At 46.6% G+C, this 21,748-nt stretch overlaps 2 non-coding genes across 2 annotated transcripts; both read right to left on the bottom strand.

Annotated features, from left to right (window-relative positions):
• Positions 1-2,883: 2,883 nt before the first annotated feature.
• Positions 2,884-2,991, bottom strand: LOC125999594 (U6 spliceosomal RNA). Its single transcript, XR_007492120.1, has one exon. It is a non-coding gene; the product is annotated as a U6 spliceosomal RNA (small nuclear RNA).
• A 2,812-nt stretch (positions 2,992-5,803) lies between these two features.
• Positions 5,804-5,911, bottom strand: LOC126000406 (U6 spliceosomal RNA). Its single transcript, XR_007492735.1, has one exon. It is a non-coding gene; the product is annotated as a U6 spliceosomal RNA (small nuclear RNA).
• Between the last annotated feature and the right edge of the window lie 15,837 nt (positions 5,912-21,748).

Raw genomic sequence — 21,748 nt, 5'->3', positions numbered from 1 at the left:
ACATAAAGCCACCTCTTACTCACACTCTTCAACCATTATCTACAAACCCTAAGCATATACCATTTAAAGGGATGGCAATGTCCGGGCCAATCGTGATGTTAGAGCATTATCACTGTTAGAGCATATACGGATCAAACTAGAAGAGTTGTTGTGACTTTCTGATTTGCCTGCTCCCACACCTCCACTCCCTTGAATTTTTGCCTAAAAGAATCCCTGAATATGACCACCAGAAACAGAAGAGGGGTAAGAAAGTATTGGTCTTTACCATCACTCGGTTGCCAGGGGTGCTGAGGCACGAGCTCGAGAAATGCATTTTGCGAAATCCGTGAAGGTTCATGAGGCGGAAGAACGTCTTCAGGCTGTCACTTTCGAAGACGCTGTCACATTCTCTTCTATCAAGAACTTCAGTCTGAAACTCGTTTAAATGGATGATAATGGAAAGTCCATCTTTACTCCAGTAGATGGACTCAAAAGATCCATCTTCTACAATTATCCTTAGTCTGAGGAGAAATGGAAGACCAAGAATTTCATTGTTTTCTGTCTTGTCAGCAGCTGGGTTTAGATCTTGCTGTAAAGGATGATCTACAGGTTCCGAGTCTTCGTGTGTTTCTTCATCTATATCTGCATCTTCAGCGGTGGGCCATTCTGAAGTGCAGGGCTCGTTTTCAGAACTGGACTCGTGTTCAGAATCTCCTTCCTCAGTGGATTCTTCACCAGCTGGCTCTTCTTCATGCTCTTCCAGAGCATCAGGTGGTAATGTTTTTTCTTCACAATCAGTATCTGGCTTCAAGGGTTGGCTACCATTGTTATCCCACACCTCCTCAGGAGGATGTAGGTGTGAATGAGCAGACTGCTCATTTGCTGGCTCTGCTTCACAGCAGGAGAGCCACTCAGCTTGGTCCCCGTACTTACTACTACTATCCAATGGACTCGCCATTGTGTTAGTCTAGACCAGGGGCATTTTTACCCTTAGGTTCAGCACGACATCCATGGCTTAAGCCTTGATGGTCCAGTGTCCAGTGGCTCAAGAGTCTAGATTCTGTTGTGGGGGCAACCAGTGGTTTATGTCATCGCCTCTTTAGTTGTAACACCTGACTTCATAAATGGGCTCTCGGCCAGCCAGGACTGGAGGACCTGGCCAAGTGTGGAGGAGTTAAGGTGCCTCCATTTATTGAGTCTTCCTTTTGCACTTTGAACAAGTCGGCTTTGTGGCCACAGAGAGGCTTTTGAACTTAGACATAATTTAGCACTTCTCTATGTCTTGTATACCCCAATAAGATTTCATGCAGAATATTTCATTGTACCGCTCTCTCTTTTCCTTCCCGTTAGACATTTCCTTTCTATATGTTGTAGTGTTCTGTCCCTTTCCACTTCCGCAGTCCCAAGGTGGTAGGACCCTACAGAAAAATCACGATCATATTCTTTATTTTTTCTGTTGCCTTTGGAGATTATATATTGCACCATGATGCATCCTTAAATCGCACATATGAGTGAGATAGTTTTGTACTGTATCCTTCCCTCTGGCTAATTTTACTTAGCATGGCACTTGACAGATACGTCCATAGAGCAGCAAACACTATGCTTTTTTCTTTTCTAGAAAAAGTAATAATCCATGCTGTAGAAAGACCACAGTATCTTTGATCCACTCATCGGTTGTTGCACACGTGGGTTCTGTCCAGATTTGGGCTACTGTGGATAGTACTGCAAGAAACACGAGGTTAAAACTATTTTTTCACCGTGGTTTTCCTGGATCCTTGAGGTATATGCCAAAATGTAGAAAGGCAATTCAAATGGAAACTTAACACCTAGTTTGCTTAGAAATGTCTGTATTGATTTGCAGAAAGACTGGATCAATATATTCACTACAGTAGTGTAGAAAGGATTCTTTTCCATCACACTCACAACAACACTCTTTGCTCATATTCTTTCCAGGGAACAGAGAGGACAAAACCCAGGTCTCAGATAGAAAAATTGAGATTACCCAGCACTGTGGTGAGACAGGAGAGAAGAGTTAGATTCGAAATGAAAGGGAGAAAGGGTCTTGTCATTTAGGACTTGGTAGACTACAGTACAGTATACATCAATACTCTAAACTTAAGAGCAAGGAAATAATAGAACCTCCAAAAGAGGCAGTTGGGTCAAGAATGGAGCTGAAACTGGACACAATGTTTCAAGGAATAGGACACTGTTTAAGGAATTGGTATACTATCGGATGCCTGATAATTAATAATGAATAAGCTTTTAAATAAATGAAGAATTTTAGGTTTAAGAAAATAGAAAATAATAGTGTCCAGGTCTGCATTTGTTCAACTCCACAGTCACACTCTATTCTTCAATGAGATGTAAAGCAAGACATGAAAAATCATAGACATAATAGCCACACAGCTGAATGGTAGCAATCTCAGGAGGACAGAGTGAACCAAGGCCCACCCTGCCAAAGCAACGCCAGCTATACCTATAAACCATAATCACCATTTTGCCAGTGGCCCAGCTTCGTCAATGCCAAACTGACCTAATCACAACTTATGCCAGTATTTGGGCTGATAGCACATGTCATTATTGGAGTCAGTGCAGGGAACCACCAAACCCCTACTTTCTACTACTTCTAGTAGGCCTGACATATGAAACCATGCCCAACAAAGGCCTTCAGATCAGTAATAGTGATTGGACTTCACAGAAAACTCTAAATTTTAAAATGTTTTTACCCCCGTAAAAACACACCAATTTTGATGCAATATTTACAGAAAGCCACTTAATGTTCAGAAACAAAAGGTAAAAGAATGATCAACAGGTGCAACAAGAACTTACTAAAACTTCTGACAATAACTTGCCTTTTTTTGAGAATATAATTTGTACATAATCGGTTATCACTGTACATCTTTCTCTTTTATTTCTTTTTTCCCGAATTTGCATGCCATCCTTTCACACAGGCCATGCAAAACTTCTCTGTATAGTTCCAATTTAGAGATTATATGCTGCCGAAGCGAGCACTATATTTTCCTGTTTAAAGAGTACTTTCAGTTCCACTTATCTCCAAACAAATGTATATCCACAATTCCAACAATGTGATACTTTAAAGAAAGACTTTATATAGAATAATTTAGGGCCCGGAGAGATAGCACAGCAGTGTTTGCCTTGCAAGCAGCCAATCCAGGACCAAAGGTGGTTGGTTCGAATCCCAGTGTCCCATATGGTCCCCCGTGTTGGCCAGAAGCTATTTCTGAGCAGACAGCCAGGAGTAACCCCTGAGCACCGCCAGGTGTGGCCCCCCCCAAAAAAGAATAGTTTATATTTAAAAGAAAAATAGAATGGTGATCTCTAGGAAAACTACCATAAAATTTAACCCATTGTGGCTTCTTCTGAGGAACTGAGGACCTTAAGGGAGCCCTGTCCTGTGCTTCTCTGTCTTTTCTGAATTCTTGAAGCTCTCCTCTTGCCCTGGGAAGCGAACCCCAAATAAACTGTATTCTGAAGTTACCCAGCGAGCGAGTGAGTAAGAAATGGCTGACAGTGGGGACTGCCAGGTGAAGTGCTGATTGCTCTTACTGTGGAGTCTCTGCCCTGCTTTGCCTCTTCTGAGGAAACTGAGGACCTGAACGGAGCCCTGCCCTGTGGTTCTCTGTCTTTTTTGAATTCTTGAAACTCTATTCAGAGCCCTGGGAAGCGAACCCACTCAAAAACTGCATTCTGATGCTACCCAGGAGCAAGTGAGTGAAAAAGAAAGGCTGACTGTTGGGATTTCCAGCTGGAGCACTGATTGCTCTAACTGCAGTGTCTCGGCCCTTCTGTGCTTCTTCTCAGGAAACAGAGGATCTGAAGGGAGCCCTGTCCTGTGCTTCTCTGTCTTTTTTGAATCCTTGAAGCTCTCCTCAGAGCACTGGGAAGCGAACCCCAAAAAAACTGCATTCTGAAGCTACCCAGCGAGTGAGTGAGTGAGTAAGAAATGGCTGACTTTACAAGCCCAGAAAGGGGAAGCCGTGGAACTCTGCTGGAACTCAGATGCCAACACCCCTATCTGCCTGTTTCTATGCTGTGCTCCATTTCCGGCCTGATTTCATCCTGTGTGTGGTTCATCTACGGATGGATCGCCTTCCCTGGAGCGTTCCCTGGAGGTGAGTTTACAAGCCCAGAAAGGGGAAGCCGCTGAACTCTGCTGAAACTCAGGACCCCTATCTGCCTGTCTTCTGTGCTGTGATCCATTTTTGGCCTGATTTCATCCTGTATGTGGCTCATCTGCAGACGGCTCCCCTTCCCTGGAGCCTTCCCTGGAGGTGAGTTTACAAGTCCCAAAGAGTGGAGCCAGAGGAGCACAGCCGCTCCGCTTCGGTTCCCAGCTGTGCACATCATTTAGCCAATGAATACAACCACAACACGTAGAAAATCCCACAATACAAGTGTGACAATGGGGAAACAATGCACGCCAATGCCAGACACAGAGAATGATGATGGCAATTCTGATGACTTGAACATGACCAACCAAATAGTCAATCTCTCAGATAAGGACTTTTGAGTCGCAATATGGAAGATGTTCAAAGAACTCTAAGTAAGAATAGAAGAGAACACTAATAAGAATCAAGAGAAAATGATGATAGAAATCAGAAAACTCCAAAGTAAAATTTCAGGTCAAATAACAGGTCTGACAAACTCAGTAGATGAATTGAAGAAAAACATGGTTGAGCTTTCCCACAGGTTAACAGCAGTTGATGATAAAATTACTACACTGGAAGATGAGATGAATAACAATTCCATACAGCAGAAGAAATTGGAAAAAAAACTTTAAAGCAAATGAGCAAACAATGGAAAAATTACTCAAAGAACGAGAACAGATAAAAAATAAATGTCTATGATAAGCTCAACAGAAACAACTTAAGAATCATTGGAGTCCCAGAGACCCAGGAAGAAAGTTTCCAGGAAGAATCAATGGTCAAAAACATCATTAAAGAGAAAATAGCAGAGCAAATGAATACATGAGATCAAATCCTGCATGCCCGAAGAATACAAACTAAAAGAGATCCCAGAATAAACACCCCAAGACACATCATAGTCACAATGAGAAATCCCACAGATAGAGATAGAATTCTGAAAGCAGCAAGTTTGGATGCCTGATAATTAATCATGAATAAGCTTTTAAATAAATGAAGAATTTTAGGTTCAAGAAAATAGAAAATAATAGTCTCCAGGTCTGCATTTGTTCAGCTCCAGAGTAACACTCTATTTTTGAACGAGATGTAAAGCAAGACATGACAAATCATAGACACAATAGCCACACAGCTGAATGGTAGCAATCTCAGGAGGACAGAGTGAACCAAGGCCCACCCTGCCAAAGCAACGCCAGCTATACCTATAAACCATAATCACCATTTTGCCAGTGGCCCAGCTTCATCAATTATCCACAAGTCTTTGTGACAATGACATACTGACCTAATCCTTATTTATGCCAGTATTTGGGCTGATAGCACATGTCATTATTGGAGTCAGTGCAGGGAACCACCAAACCCCTACTTTCTACTACTTCTAGTAGCCCTGACATATGAAACCATGCCCAACAAAGGCCTTCAGATCAGGAATAGTGAGTGGACTTCACAGAAAACGCTAAATTTTAAAATGTTTTTATCCCCGTAGAAACACACCAATTTAAATGCAATATTTATAGAAAGCCACCTAATGTTAAGAAACAAAAGGTAACAGAATGATCAATAGGTGCAACAAAAACTTACTAAAACTTCTGACAATAACTTGATGACTCCTTTTGAGATAATTTTTAAATAATCGGTTATCACTGTATATTTTTATTTATCTTTCTCCTTCATTTCCTTTTCTCACGAATTTGAATGTCATCCTTTCACACAGACCATGCTAAACTTCTCTGTATCGTTTCAATTTTGAAAATATATGCTGCCGAAGCGAGCACTCTATTTTCCTGTTTAAAGAGTAATTTCACTTCCACTTATCTATAAACAAATGTATATCCACAATTACAACAATGTGATAACTAAAAAAAACTTTATATAGAATAATTTGTATTTAAAAGAATAGAATGGAGATCTCTAGGAAAACTACCATCAAATTTAACACATTGTGGTTTCTTCTGAAAAATCTGAGGACTGAAGGGAGCCCTGTCCTGTGCTTCTCTGTCTTTTCTGAATTCTTGAAGCTCTCCTTAGAGCCCTGGGAAGCGAACCCCCAAAAAACTGCATTCTGAAGCTACCCAGCGAACAAGTGATTGAGTAGGAAATGGCTGACTGTGGGGTCTGCCAGGTGGAGTGCTGATTGATCCACCTGTGGAGTCTCTGCCCTGCTGTGCTTCTTCTGAAGAAACTGAGGACCTGAAGGGAGCCCTGTCCTGTGCTTCTCTGTCTTTTCTGAATTCTTGAAGCTCTCCTCAGTGCCCTGGGAAGTGAACCCCCAAAAACTGCATTCTGAAACTACCCAGCGAGCGAGTGAGTGAATAAAAATGGCTGACTGTGGGAACTGCCTGGTGGAGTGCTGATTGATCCACCTGTGGAGTCTCTGCCCTGCTGTGCTTCCTCTGAGGAAACTGAGGCTCTGAAGGGAGCCCTGTGCTGTGCTTCTCTGTCTTTTCTGAATTCTTGAAGTTCTCCTCATAGGCCTGGGAAGCGAACCCCCAAAAAACTGCATTCTGGGCCCAACCACGCCAACCGCATGAACAGCCCTAGCCCACACACGCTGGCTTTCTCCTGCCTCCCCCAGGTAGGGAAGCCCCGCCCAACCATACCAACTGCGTGAACAGCCCTAGCTTGCCCACGCCGGCTTTCTCCTGCCTCCATATAGCTTAACACAACTTATAGGCCTAGCCAGCTCAGACCTAACACCGAAATTTCTTAAATAATCAAGAGCCCATAAAATTGGAAACAAAAGGTGGGCACTCAGAGAACTCTGGGCCCCCCAGTCTGCGTTCCTCTCCCCAGAGTGAGTGCAGTGCCCAGAGGCCGCTCCACCAGGGACATAGGGACCCCTGCGTCCACGACCCCCCCTGCGCCGGTGCCCAGGGTGAGTGCATTACCCTGGGGCCCTTCCACGCCAACCTGCCTGCACAGAGACCCCATTACCCGCTGCCTCACTTTTCGGGCCCCAGAGATCACCCCACCTGACCCGAGCTTAGACAGAGTAGTGCAGTTCCCTAGTACTTATCCGGCCAGAGTCACCTGCGCCACTGGGACACTCTGGGACCAATAGACTGGGTGAGCTTGGGCCTGCCACCTGGACCTTTGGGTAACCTAGAGCAACCTAGCCCCCTGAGCCCCAGAGTGGACCCGAGACCCCTCAAGGGCTGAGGGCAGCTACCGGGTGGGCTTGGCTGGGGGAATTTCTTCTGTGGAAACTTGGAGGGGGCGGAACTTCACTGACTCCCCGATAGGGGAGGGAAGAGAGAGCTAGGCTCAACAGTGCCTGCAACCATTGTGGCCAGGAGCAGAACTGCACTGGCTGACAGGAATAAAGAGAAGGAAATTGACCAGACCCACTGAAGGAAGGCTGACTTCCAGGTAGTAGAAAGGGGGGGAGAAAGAGCTAGACTCAACAGCGCCCTCCACCATTGTGACCAAAAGAGGACCAGCACTAGCTGACAACAAAAGGCCATCTAAAAAGCAATGGAGGAGCCAAACCTCAGCAAGCTCACCCAACAGTTCCCCCTAGAACCACCCTCAGGGAAGGGACCCATTCCCACACCACAGGGGATAAAAACAGGCTGAAATTAGAAGGCACAGCACTCCAAAGCACACCAATAAACGCAAAGAAATACGGGTAAATCAAGGAGAACCCTAACATATGGAGACAAACCCTAACAAGTTTCCAAGTCCGCCAAAACGCACAGATCCTTGGGAAGGTGACCTAAAAGCAGCAATGAGGATGGAAATGCAACAATTGATAAAAGAAATGAAAGAAAGATTAGCTACCGAGTACAAGAAATCTATGGATGAACGAATCAGCCTAATTAAAGAAGAAATGTTAAAGAACATGAGAGATTCCATACAAAAAGAAATGAAGGAATTAAAAGACAAAGTAACAAGCCTTACAAGCAGAAACACAGAGTTGGAGAAACACATTGAAGAACTCGAAGGAAAACTGCAAACAAAAAATGATCAAGAAACCAACAAAGAAATAAAAGTAAAAGCACTGGAAGGAAAAGTCCAGTATCTAATGAACAAGGACAAAAGAAACAATCTTAGAATTGTGGGTATACCAGAAGGGGAGGAAATAGGGAAAGGGGAACAAGTAGTCATAGAGATAATAGCAGAGAACTTCCCCATCCTCTGGAAAAAACTTCAATGCTAATCCAGGAAGTGAAAAGAGTCCCTAATAAAGTAGACCCTAGTAAACCAACACCAAGACATATAGTAATCCAAATGGCAAAACAAACAAACAAACAAAAACAAAACAAAAAAAACGAAAAAAAAAAAACAAAGAGAAAGAGGAACTCCTTAAAGTAATGAGAGAAAAAACCTCAAGTACAAAGGTAGGGACATAAGAATCAAACCGGATCTCCCATTCAAAATAATTCAAGCAAGAAGACAGTGGAATGACATATTTAAACGACTTAATGAAAGAAATTTCCAACCTAGGGTCCAATACCAAGGAAAACTATCATTCATATGGGAGGACAGACTAAAAACATTCTCAAACAAGAACAAACTTAAACTATTTGTGCAAACATAACCAATCCTAAATGACCTACTCAGAGACGAATTACACAAGCTAAACCCCATATTGCAACAAAACCACCCTACACAACACAACTGCACAACAGTCCTCTCTCTCAATAATCTCCCTAAATGTTAACGGATTAACTCTCCAATTAAAAGACACATAGTAGAGAACTGGATTAGGAAAAATAAACCAGACTTCTGCTGTCTGCAAGAAACACACCTAAAACTACAGGATAAGCACAGGCTTAGAATAAAAGGGTGGAAAGTAATTATTCAGGCCAATGGAAAACAAAAAAGAGCAGGGACAGCCATTCTTATATCAGACCAAATTGCTTTCAACCTTAAGAAAGTGATCAGAGACAAAGAGGGTCACTACTTACTGATCAGGGGAACATTAGATCAAGAAACACTAACCCTGGTCAATATCTATGCACCTAATGTAGAGCCAGCAAAATATGTGAGGCAACTGCTTGTAAACCTGGAGAAACACATGAAGGGAAATGTGATAATAGTAGGGGACCTCAATACTCCACTATCACCACTGGACAGATTCACCAAACAGAAAAATAGCAAAGAAATAAGAGCTCTAAATGAAAAATTAGAAGATTTGGGGCTAATAGACTTATATAGAGCCCTCCATCCTCAGAAAGCAGAATACACATTCTTTTCTTTTTTTTTTTTTTTTTTTTGGTTTTTGGGTCTCACCCGGCAGTTGCTCAGGAGTTACTCCTGGCTCCATGCTCAGAAGTTGCTCTTAGCAAACACGGGGGACCATATGGGACGCCGGGATTCAAACCGATGACCTTCTGCATGAGAGGCAAATGCCTTACCTCCATGCTATCTCTCCGGCCCCACACATTCTTTTCAAGCCCACATGGAACCTTCTCCAGAATAGACCATGTCTTAGGATACAAAGCCAACCTATATAAGACCACAAACGTAAGGATCATTAGAAGTACCCTTTCAGATCACTATGCAACAGAGCTCAAAATTTGCATCAAGAAGAAGCAATGGAGAAAAACTAATACTTGTAGATTAAGCAACATGCTGCTCAACAACAGCTGGACCAAGAACAACTCAAGGAAGAAATAAAAAGATTCCTTGAGACAAATGGCAATGAAGAGACAATATGTCAAAATTTGTGGGACACAGCAAAAGCAGTAATTAGGGGGAAACTCAGCAATACAGGCCTATGTTAAGAAATAGGAAAATAAGAAAACCAACAGTTTAAAAGATCACCTCAAAGAATTGGAACAACAGCACCAGAGAAATCCAACCACAACCAGAAGGCAAGAAATAATAAAAACCAGAGCAGAAATAAACAACATAGAAACTAAGAAAACAATACAAAAAAATCAATGAGACCAGGAGTAGGTTTTTCGAAAAAATAAACAAGATAGTCAAACCACTGGCAAAACTCACCAAAAAAAAAGAGGGAAAACACCCAAATCAGTATGATCACAAATGAAACGGGAGAGATTACAATAGAGCCCCAAGAAAAACAACATATCATGAGATCATATTATGAACAACTATACTCAGCTAGGCTAGAGAACCCAGAAGAAATCGACAGATTCTTGGAAAAACACCCTCTTCCAAGACTGGAAAAGGAAGATCTAGAAAGCCTAAACAGACCAATCACTTCAGAGGAAATGGGAGATGTAATTAAAAAAACCCCTAAGAACAAAAGCCCAGGCCCAGATGGATTTACAGGTGAATTCTATCAAGCATTCCAAGAAGACTTACTACCACTTTTACATTGGCTCTTCCAAACCATAGAAAAAACAGGAATCCTCCCTAACTCCTTCTATGAGGCAAATATCACACTCATTCCCAAAGATGGCAAAGACACCACCAAGAAAGAAAACTACAGACCAATCTCACTAATGAACATAGATGCAATAATACTCAACAAAATCTTAGCAAACCGAATCCAGCACTTCATCAAAATGATCATACATCATGACCAAGTGGGATTTATACCAGGAATGCAAGGTTGGTTCAACATACGCAAATCAATCAACATTATACATCACATCAACAACAAGAAAGACAAAAACCACATGATCATATCAATCGATGCAGAGAAGGCGTTTGACAAAATCCAACACCCTTTCATGTTAAAGACACTCAGCAAAATAGGGTTAGAAGGAACCTTCCTCAAGATAGTTACAGCTATCTATGAAAAGCCTACAGCCAACATTATACTTAATGGTGAGTAACTAGAAGTATTCCCACTGAGGTCAGGCACTAGGCAAGGCTGTCCACTCTCTCCACTCTTATTCAATATAACCTTAGAAGTCCTAGCAATAGCAATCTGACAAGAGAAGGGAACCAAAGGAATCCAAATTGGGAAAGAGGAACACAAACTATCTCTATTTGCAGATGATATGATGATATACGTTGAAAACCCTAAACAGTCCACAGTAAAACTCCTGAAACAATTAACCAATACAATAAAGTGGCTGGATACAAAGTCAATACACAAAAGACAGTAGCGGTTCTATATACAAACAACGAAGTCGAGGAGAGAGAGATTAAAAATACAATTCCATTTAAAATAGTATCAAAAATATCAGGTACCTAGGAATCAACATTACAAGAGAAGTGAAAGACCTATACCAGGGAAACTTCAAAACACTTCAGAAAGAAATTGAAGACGATCTAAAGAAATGGATGAACATCCCATGCTCATGGATAGATAGAATTAACATAGTCAAAATGACTATCCTACCCAAACTACTATATAGATTTAATGCAATCCCTATCCAAAGCCAGGCACCATTCTTTAAAGAAATAGAACAATCAATCACAAAATTCATCTGGAACTACAAAAGACCCAGGATAGCCAAACACATACTGAAAAACAAGAAGCTGGGTGGCATCTCCTTACCTAACTTGAAACTATACTATAAAGCCATAGTAATCAAAACAGCATGGTACTGGAACAGAGACAGGACCTCAGACCAGTGGGTCAGAACAGAATTCCCATATATAAACCCCCAGATATACAGCCAACTAATATTTGATCAAAGAGGCAAGAACCTGAAATGGAACAATAAAAGTCTATTCAACAAATGGTGTTGGTACAACTGGAAAACCACTTGTACAAAAGTGAAGTTCGACCCATACCTCACCTTTTATACAAAAGTGAACTCAAAATGGATCAAAGACCTTGAAATCAGACCAGAATCTATAGCGTTTATCGAGAATAAAATAGGCAGAACACTCGAAGACCTATATATCAAAAAGGTCTTCGAGAATGGAGCAACAATGGCAAGAACTTTAGCATCAAACATAAACAAATGGGACTACATCAAACTAAAAAGCTTCTGCATGGTGAAAGAAACCCTACTTAATGTAAGAAGACAGTTAACAGAATGAGAAAAAAATCTTTTCACTCGACATATCAGATAAAGGGCTGATATATAGAACATACAAAGCACTCAGAAAGCTGAGCCCCCCAAAACCAAATAAAGCCATAAAAATGGGGAGATGAAATGAATAGACAATTCTCTGAGGAAGACAGAAGGATGGCCAACAAACACATGAAAACATGCTCACCTTCACTCATCATCAGAGAGAACCAAATCAAGACAACAATGAGATACCACTTTACACCAGTCAGGATGGCTCACATCAAAAATAATGGGAACAATCTTTGTTGGCGGGGATGCGGTATGAAAGGAACTCTCATCCATTCTTGTGGGAATGCTCCTTAGTCCAACACCTATGGTGAACAGTCTGAAGAGTGCTCAAAGAACTCAGAATTGAGCTGCCATTTGAGCCAGGATTTGCTCTCCTAGGTATATACCCCCAACTTAGAAGGACATTCATTCCAAAATACATATGCACCCCACTATTTATCGCAGGACTCAGTATAATAGCGAAGTCTTGAAACCAACCTTGATGTCCATCAACAGATGAATGGATCATTAAGATGTGGTATCTATACACAATGGAATATTACATGGCAGTCAGAAATGATACAATCACAGACTTTGCAGCAACGTGGATGGACCTAGATCATATTATATTAAACGAAGTAAGTCAGAAGACAAAAGATAAACAGAATGGTAGCACTATTCTGAAGCATCTAGAACATACGTCTTTTACACAACTAATACTTAACAATCAAATAACAGGGTTTAACAGGGTAGAAACTCCAAACACTGTAATAGTCAGCATATACTTGGGAGAAGTGCCCAAAATACTTGAAAAAGGAACAACGCAAACTCTTGACTACACATTATACCTCAAAGAAAACAGCAACACCAGAAACAGCAAAATAGAGAAAACAGGTATGGAATCAGCCTTCTACAACTAAGGTCCACAATAATCCCTTAGAGATCGTATACAGGAACACAGGTAAAGAACAACAAGGGAAATCACTGACTCCAATGGAAACATCCCAAAACACTATGTTTTAATGCCTTTATCTTACTATATTTAAAATAACCTCAGATTTTATGTCCACAGGCGTCCTTGGATACAAAGGGCAGACAAACTAAGATGGCAGCTCGGGATACCACACGAGATACCATACCTAGCTTGTACTATGAGATGGCCCCGAGAAAACTCCTTAACATACACTTTATCTCTAAGTTATACCTTCTTTTACGAATTGAAGCACTTGACCAGTCAGACCACTGAAGCAGTAACTGCGACATACAGACTTAAACTACAGGCTCTATTCTTCGAACACATTCAAGCAAACTAGCATTCCCTTGCTATTCTCTCCTCTCTTCTCCCTACTTTCTATTTTTATTTTTTTCTTTCTCTTCTATTATTCTCTTTACTTTTTTTCTTTTCTCTTCTTCCTTTCTTTCTAATATATTTTCTCTTTTCTCCCTTCCTACCCCTTCCATATACCTCCCCTTTCCCCCCTTTGGAAATCCAACTATCCCTTCACCCCTCAATCCCATCCAGACCTCCTGCCGTTTTAAAACTCTCCACCCTCAGTCCTTAATCTATTAGACATCAAGATTGACCTCCTACCTCAACGAAACAGTACCCACCACCCAGGCGAGAGGACACCCAGTCAAACCCACACCTCGTCTCCTGCAAGAAAAGGCAGCCAACTCCCCTGCGGATTCATGCTGCGCGGCCCTCCCTACCAACTCCCCCTAACGTGGACTGTTACTTGAAACAGGACTTAGGTCCAAAAGTATCCCCAATGCAAGAACTCTTCCAAGACCTCCCTGCCACAAATCTTTTGCCAATCTGAAGAAGGTCAGGGAATGTGATGGAAAGATTCCTGGGAACCCACACACCACAAGAAAAACCCAAAAGACAATGGGAAAACCTGTACTTCCAACATAAGCATAAGACCTGTATTACACCACCTCTTTACCTGCTTTTCCCCAAATGTAAGGTAGTCTTTTGCATCACTTTGGTCCTTTACTTTGCTAACTCATTTTTTAAAAAAAATGTCTGTCCTACTTATACATATGTAAGCACATATATTTTTATTCCCTATTTTTTCTTTTTTTATCTTTTTTTTGGTATTTAACCTGTTTCTGTCTTTCCCTTTGACCACCCCCAAATGCACCAACAATATAATGTAGCACCATTTCCCCCTGCAAAGGCACACTACAAAGGGGGAAATCTTACATATAAAAAAGAGCTCTTATCTACTAGAGATAGGAACTCATAGTTGTTTATAATACAGGGATATCTCCTACCTTGAAAATATGTCATGTGGAATCAACTTAGACCTCAGGTGATTAGATACCATCCATCCAGTCTTGAACCCTGGATCCCAGACATAGAAACGGCACAGTTCTTCACAACTGCTGCAGGAAACAAAATCCCATCCGGGACAGCCTTAATACTGCGGGGTCACCAACAAGTGCCAGCTCTAATATGATATCCTGACAATGAGGAAAATGGGAACAACTTGACCTAAGTTCAGGTTATCCTACCTTACCAGCTAACGACAAGACAAAATCAGAAGACTTGTCACCCTTTGGTAGGTCCAAAAGCCAAGATCGCGAGTTACGGATGATTGGCTGCTAGAACCATGACCAGACAGTATACAGCCTGGGACCAATAAAAATCCCTAGTCTAGGGTTTGAACTATGACCTGCACAATAAACATGATCCCCAGTTCCAAAGGTCTGGCCGAGACCATTGTAACGGTATGGGGCTTCTGGAAGCACAAAGAAAGACGCTATCCTAGGTGCCATCCTAGGTTCAGTGCAAAGACCAAGATCACCAACCACAGAAGATGGATTAAAATGACACTGAGTGGGGGCCGGAGAGATAGCATGGAGGTAAGGCATTTGCCTTTCATGCAGGAGGTCATCGGTTCGAATCCCGGCATCCCATATGGTCCCCCGTGCCTGCCAGGAGCAATTTCTGAGCCTGGAGCCAGGAATAACCCCTGAGCACTGCCAGGTGTGACCCAAAAACCACAAAAAAATGACACTGAGTGAACAGAACTTCTAGAACCACAAAGACTGAATTCATCATAAGTCCCACCCCTGGATCTGTGCAGATACTGAGATCTCTAGATACAGAAGCCTGATTGTATCACCCAGGACAGAGCAGAAGTCTTCCAAACATCACAAAAGCACCACCGGGAGAGTAAATGATCCTGAACAGAGTCTGTAGTTAATCCCATGACAATATACTCCAAGGACAGAGAAATCCCATATCTCTTAGGCCAAGTGAATTCCGTTTCGAATGACCCCAATATTTACTGTGCCAGGGCAGGAGGGAAAAAACAAAAAGCACAAAACATTGTTTATTTTTATATATTATTTTATCCTCATTTATTATTATTTTTTATTTGCCTATCTATTTTTGATCAATTTCTCTGTTTGGGTGTGATTATTATAGTTGTTTTCCCCAGTTATACTTATTTTTTCTCTTCCTTTCTGTTCTTTCTTTATGTGCTATGCCATGTTTCTTATATCAAGACCATGGCGTTTGTGTGTGTGTGTGTGTGTGTGTGTGTGGTGCTTATCGTTATTGTTGGAGTCTTCACTGGATATTTGACACTTCTTTTTGTACTGGTGGAGTGTTTCACCTTCTTTTTATCCTTCGTCTCTCAAACTGATGATGAGAGCCTCTAGAAGAATTCCGCTTATTTTCGGCGTATTGGACTTTTACCCCAGTTTATTAATTTTCTCTTCTTCAAACAAAACCACGTAACTTGAACTAGCTAGTCCTGCCCCCCAGTTAGAGGGGGAAATAAGGGAGGCACCAGGACCAAACAGGCGCAAGACTACTAAGTAGTAGGCTAGATACAGAGGGGACCATATATTCTAGCAACCCTGGGGGTGAGGGAAGATGATATGGGAGGTAGGACAAAAACGGAGGTGTAGGGAGGACAATTTGGTGATGGGAATCCCCCTGATTTTATGTAAATAAAAAACTGCATTCTGAAGCTACCCAGCGAGCAAGTGAGTGAATAAGAAATGGCTGACTGTGGGGATTGCCAGGTGAAGTGCTGATTGCTCCACCTCCAGAGTCTCGGCCCTACTGTGCTTCTTCTGAGGAAACTGAGGACCTGAAGGGAGCCCTGTCCTGTGCTTCTCTGTCTTTTCTGAATCCTCCTATGAGCCCTGGGATGCAAACCCCCAAAAAACTGCATTCTGAAGCTACCCAGTAAGTAAGTGAGTGAGTAAGAAATGGCTGACTTTACAAGCCCAGAAAGGGGAAGGTGCTGAACTCTGCTGGAACTCAGATGCCAGCACCCCTATCTACCTGTCTTCTGTGCTGTGCTCCATTTTCGGCCTGATTTCATCCTGTGTGTGGCTCATCTGCAGACGGCTCCCCTTCCCTGGAGCCTTCCCTGCAGGTGAGCTTACACGCCCCAAAGGGGGAAGCTGCTGAACTCTGCTGGAACTCAGATGCCAACACCCCTGTCTGCCTGTCTTCTATGCTGTGTTCCATTTTTGGCCTCATTTCATTCTGTGTGTGGCTCATCTGCGGATGACTCGCCTTCCCTGGATCCTTCCCTGGAGGTGAGTTTACAAGTCCAAAAGTGTGGAGCCAGAGGAGCACGGCCAGCTTCGCTTCCCGGCCGTGCACATCATTTAGCCAATGAATACAACCAGAACACGTAGAAAATCCCACAATACAAGTGTGACAATGGGGAATCAACGCAGGCCAGCGCTAGACATAGAGAATGACGATGGCAACTCTGACGACTTGAACATGACCAACCAACTAGTCAGTCTCTCATATAAGGCGTTTAGAGTCACAATATGGAAGATATTCAAAGAACTCAAAGAAAGTATAGAAGAGAACACTAATAAGCATCAAGAGAATATGAAGATAGAAATCAGAAAACTCCAAACTGAAATTTCAGGTCAAATAACAGGTCTGAAAAAATCAGTAGATGTATTGAAAAAAATATGTTTGAGCTTTCCCACGGGTTAACAGCAGCTGAGTATAGAATTACTACACTGGAAGATGAGATGAATAACAATACCATAAAGCAGAAGAAATTGGAAAAAGCCTTAAAGCAAATGGTGGGAAATGGTGGGTAAAAGAGTAATGGTAGAGTTAGACTTAGAATTGAAAGCAGTAAATCTAACATACTTTTATGTTAAGGCTTATCTTGAAATACTATAGTAGTGAAAAGCAAGCTGGCTGGCTGGCTGGCAGGCTGGCTGGCTTACTGGCAGGCTGGGAATCTGGCTGGTTGGCAGGCTGGCAAACTGGCTGGCTGGATGGCTGCATGGTAAGCTGGCAGGCTGGCAGGCAGCCTGGCTGATGACAGGCTGGATAGCTGGCTATCAAGCTGGCAATGCTCACAATCTGGCTGTCTGGTTGGCAGGCTGGCAGGCATACTGGCAAGCTGGCTGGCAGACTGGCAAGCAGGCTGGCTCTCTCGCTGGCTGGCAGGTTGGCTCACTGGCTGGCAGGGTGGCAAAATGGCAGGCAGGCTGACTGGCAGGCTGTCTGGCAGGCAGGTTGGCTGGCTGGCTGGCTGGCTGGCAGGCAGTCTGGCAGGCTGTCTGGCTGTCTGGCAGGCTGGCTAGGTGGCTGGCAGGCTGGCAGCAGATTGGCTGCTGGCAGGGTGGCTGCTGGCTGGCAGGCAGGCTGTCTGGCTGGCAGGCTGACAAGCTGGCTGACTGTGTGGCTGAGTGGTAGGCTGGCAGGCAGGCTGGCAGGCAGCCTGACTGTCTGGCAGGCTGGCTAGCTGGCTGGCAGGCATGCTGATGGCAGGCTGGCTGGATGGCTGCATGGTAAGCTGGCAGGCTGGCAGGCAGCCTGGCTGGATGACAGGCTGGCTAGCTGGCTAGGAGGCTGGCAATGCTCACAAGCTTGCTGGCTGGCTGGGTGGTTGGAATGCTGGCAGGCAGACTGGCAAGCTGGCTGGCAGACTGGCAGGCAGGCTGACTGGCTCGCTGACTGGCAGGTTGGCTGGCTGGCTGGAATGTTGGCTGGACGGCTGGCTGGATCCTGCCTGCCATCCTGCCAACCTGCCAGCCAGCCAGCCAACCTGCCAGCCAGCCAGTCAGACTGCCTGCAAGCCTGCTAGCCTGCCAGCCAGCCAGCTTGCCAGCCTACCAGCCAGCCAGCCTGCCAGCTATCCTGCCAGCCAACCAGCCTGCCAGTCATCCAGCCAGCCATTCTGATAGCCAGCCAGCCAGCTTGCCTGCCTGCCTGCCAGCCTAACAGCAAGCTTGCAAGTCTGGCGCCTGACTGCCAGCCATCCAGTTTTCCAGCATGCCTGCTAGGTTGCCTGCCAGCTTACCAGCCTACCTGCCAGACAGCCAGCTTGCCAGCCTGCCTGCCATACTGACATCCTGCCACCCAGCCTGCCATCCTACCACTCAGCCACAGAGTCAGTCAGCATGCCAGCCTGCCAGCCAGACAGCCTGCCTGCCAGCCAACTAGCCACCCTGCCAGCCAGCCAATCTGCTGCCATCCTGCCAGCCAGGCAGCCAATCTGCCAGTCTTTCAGCCAGCTTGCCAGCCTTCTTGCCAGCCTGCCTGCCTGCCAGCCAGCCAGCTTGCCAGGCTACCACCCAGCCAGTCTGCTAGCGATCCTGACAGCCAACCAGCCTTCCAACCAGCCAGCCAACCTGCCTGTCAGCCTGCCAGCCAGCCAGCTTGCTAGCCTGTCTGCCAGCCTGTCTGCCAGCCAGCCAGATAGCCTTCCCTAGCCAGGCTGCCAGCCAGCTAGCCACCCTGCCAGCCAGCCAATCTGCTGCCATCCTGCCAGCCTGCCAGCCAGGCAGCCAACCTGCCAGCCTTTCAGCCAGCTGAAAGGCAGGCTTTCTGGCTTGCTGGCTGGCAGGGTGCCTGGCTGGCTGGCAGGCTGGCTAGCTGGCAGGATGGCAAGCAGGCTGTCAGGAAGGCTTCCTGGCTTGCTGGCTGGCATGTTGCCTGGCTGGCTGGCAGGCTGGTTGGCAGTCAGGATAGCTGGCTGGCTGGTAGGCTGGCAAGCTAGCTGGCTGGCAAGCTAGCTGGCTGGCTGGCTGGAAGGCTGGCAGAATGGCAGTCAGGCAGGCTGACAGGCAATCTGGCTGGCAGGCTGGCAAGCTGACTGTCAGGCTGTCTAGGTGGCTGGCAGGCTGGCAGGCAAGTTGGCTGTCTGGCAGGTAGGCTGGCAAGCTGGCAGGTAGGCTGGCTGGCAGGCTGGCAGGATAGCAGGCAGGCTGGCAGGCATGCTGGCAAGCTGGCTGGCTGGCAGGCTGGCGACAGACTTGCAAGCTGGCTGTTAGGCTGGCAGGCAGGCAGGCAGGCTGGCTGGCTGTCAGATTGGCTGGCTGGCAGGCTGGCAGGCTGATTGGCAGGATGGCTGGCTGGCAAGCTGGTTGGCTGGCAGGCTGGCATGCTTGCAGGCAGGCTGGCTGACTGGCTGTCAGATTGGCTGGATGGCAGGTTGGCTGGCTGGCTGGCTGGATGGATGGATGGCTGGCAGGCTGACTGGCAGGATGGCAGGATGGCTATGTGGCTGGCAGGTTGGCTTGCAGGCATGCTGGCGAGTTGGCTGGCAGACTGGCAGGATGGCAGTCAAGCATTCTGAAATGTAGGTTGGCAAGCTGACTGGCAGGATGGCAGGCTGGCTATGTGGCTGGCAGGTTGGCTTGCAGGCAGGCTGGCAAGTTGGCTGGCAGACTGGCAGGATGGCAGTCAAGCATTCTGAAATGTAGGTTGGCAAGCTGACTGGCTGGCTGGCAGGCTGGCTAGCTGACTGGTAGGCTGGGAAGCTGGCTGGCTGGCAGGCTGGCAAGCTTTATGGCTAGCTGGCTGGCTGGCAGGCATGCTGATGGCAGGCTGGCTGGATGGCTGCATAGTAAGCTGGCAGGCTGGCAGGCAGGCTGGCTGGATGACAGGCTGGCTAGCTGGCTGGCAGGCTGGCAAGGCTCACAAGCCGTCTGTCTGTCTGTCTGGTTGGCAAGCTGGCAGGCAGACTGGCAAGCTGGCTGGCAGACTGGCAGGAAGGCTGACTGGCTCACTGGCTGGCAGGCTGGATGTCTGGCAGGCTGGCAGGCAGGCTGCAAGGTGGTAGTTTGTCTGGCTGGCAGGCTGGCGGCATAGCAGGAAGGCATATTGCCAGGCAGGCTACCAAGCTGTCTGGCTTGCAGCAGAATGGCAAGCTGGCTGGCAGGCAGGCTGGCTGTCAGATTGGCCGGCTGACTGGCTGGCAGGCAGGCTGGCTGGTAGGCTGGCAAGCTGGCTGGCTGGCTGGCACCATGGCAGGCAGGGAGTCTGGCAAGCTGGGTGGCTGGCAGGATCGTAGGCTGGCAGACAGAATGGCAAGCTGGCTGGCAGGCTGGCAGGCTGGCAGGCAGGCAGGCTGGCAGGCTGGCAAGCTGGATGGCTGGATGAATGGCTGTCAGGCTGTCAGGATGGCAGGTGGGCTGGCTGGCGAGTAGGTATGAAGGCTGACAAGCTGACTGGCTGGCAGGCTGGTAGGCTGACAGGCAGGATGGCAGGCAGGCTGGCAAGGTGGTAGTTTGGCTGGCTGGCAGGCTAGCAGGAAGGCAGGCTGCCAGGCAGGCTGCCAAGCTGGCTGGCTGGCTGGCAGGATGGCTAGCTGGCTGGCAGGCAGGCTGGCAGCCTGGCAGTCTGGCAAGCTGGATAGCTGGCTGGCTGAGTGGTAGGTTGGCTGGCAGGCTGGCAGGCAGGCAGGCATGCAGGCTAGCCAGCAGTCTGGCAGGCTGGCAGGCAGGCTGGCAAGTTGGCTGGGAGACTGGCAGGATGGCAGTCAGGCATTCTGGAATGCAGGTTGGCAAGCTGACTGGCTGGCTGGCTGGCAGGATGGCTAGCTGGCTGGCAAGCTGGGAAGCTGGCTGGCAGGCTGGCAAGCTTTCTGGCTGGCTGGCTGGCAGGCATGCTGATGGCAGGCTGGCTGGATGACTGCATGGTAGGCTGGCAGGCAGCCTGGCTGGATGACTGCATGGTAGGCTGGCAGGCAGCCTGGCTGGATGACAAGCTGGCTAGCTCGCTGGCAGGCTGACAAGGCTCATAAGCTGGCTGACAGGCTGGTTGGCAGGCTGGCAGGCAGACTGGCAATCTGGCTGGTAGACTGGCTAGGTGGCTGGCAGGCTGGGTGGCAGACTGGCTGGCAGGCTGGCAGGCTGGCTAGCTTTCTGGCAGGCTAGCAGGCAGCCTGGCTGGGTGACAAGCTGGCTAGCAAGCTGGCAGGGCTCACAAGCTGGCTGGCTGGGTGACAGGCTGGCTGGCAAGCTGGCAGGGCTCACAAGCTGGCTGGCTGGTTGGCAGGCTGGCAGGCAGACTGGCAAGCTGGCTGGCAGGTTGGCTGGCTGGATGGCAGAATGGCAGGATGGCAGTCAGGATGGCTGGCAGGCTGGTTGGCTGGCAGGTTGGCTGGCAGACAGACTAGCAAGCTGGATGGCAGACTCGCAGGCAGGCTGGCAGGCAGGTTGACTGGCTGACTGGCAAGATGGCAGGATGGCAGGTAGGATGGCTGGAAGGCTGGTTGGCTGGCAGGTTGGCTGGCAGGCAGACTAGCAAGCTGGCTGGCAGACTGGCAGGCAGGCTGGCAGACTGGCAGGCAGGCTGGCAGGCAGGCAGGCTGGCTCGCTGGCTGGCAGGTTGGCTGGCTGGCTGGCAAGATGGCAGGATGGCAGGTAGGATGGCTGGAAGGC

Source organism: Suncus etruscus, chromosome X, assembly GCF_024139225.1.
Source record: "Suncus etruscus isolate mSunEtr1 chromosome X, mSunEtr1.pri.cur, whole genome shotgun sequence".
In the NCBI taxonomy this organism is placed as follows: Eukaryota; Metazoa; Chordata; class Mammalia; order Eulipotyphla; family Soricidae; genus Suncus; species Suncus etruscus.
Note: the sequence above shows the minus strand (reverse complement) of the source record. Positions and strands in the feature narration are given on the sequence as shown.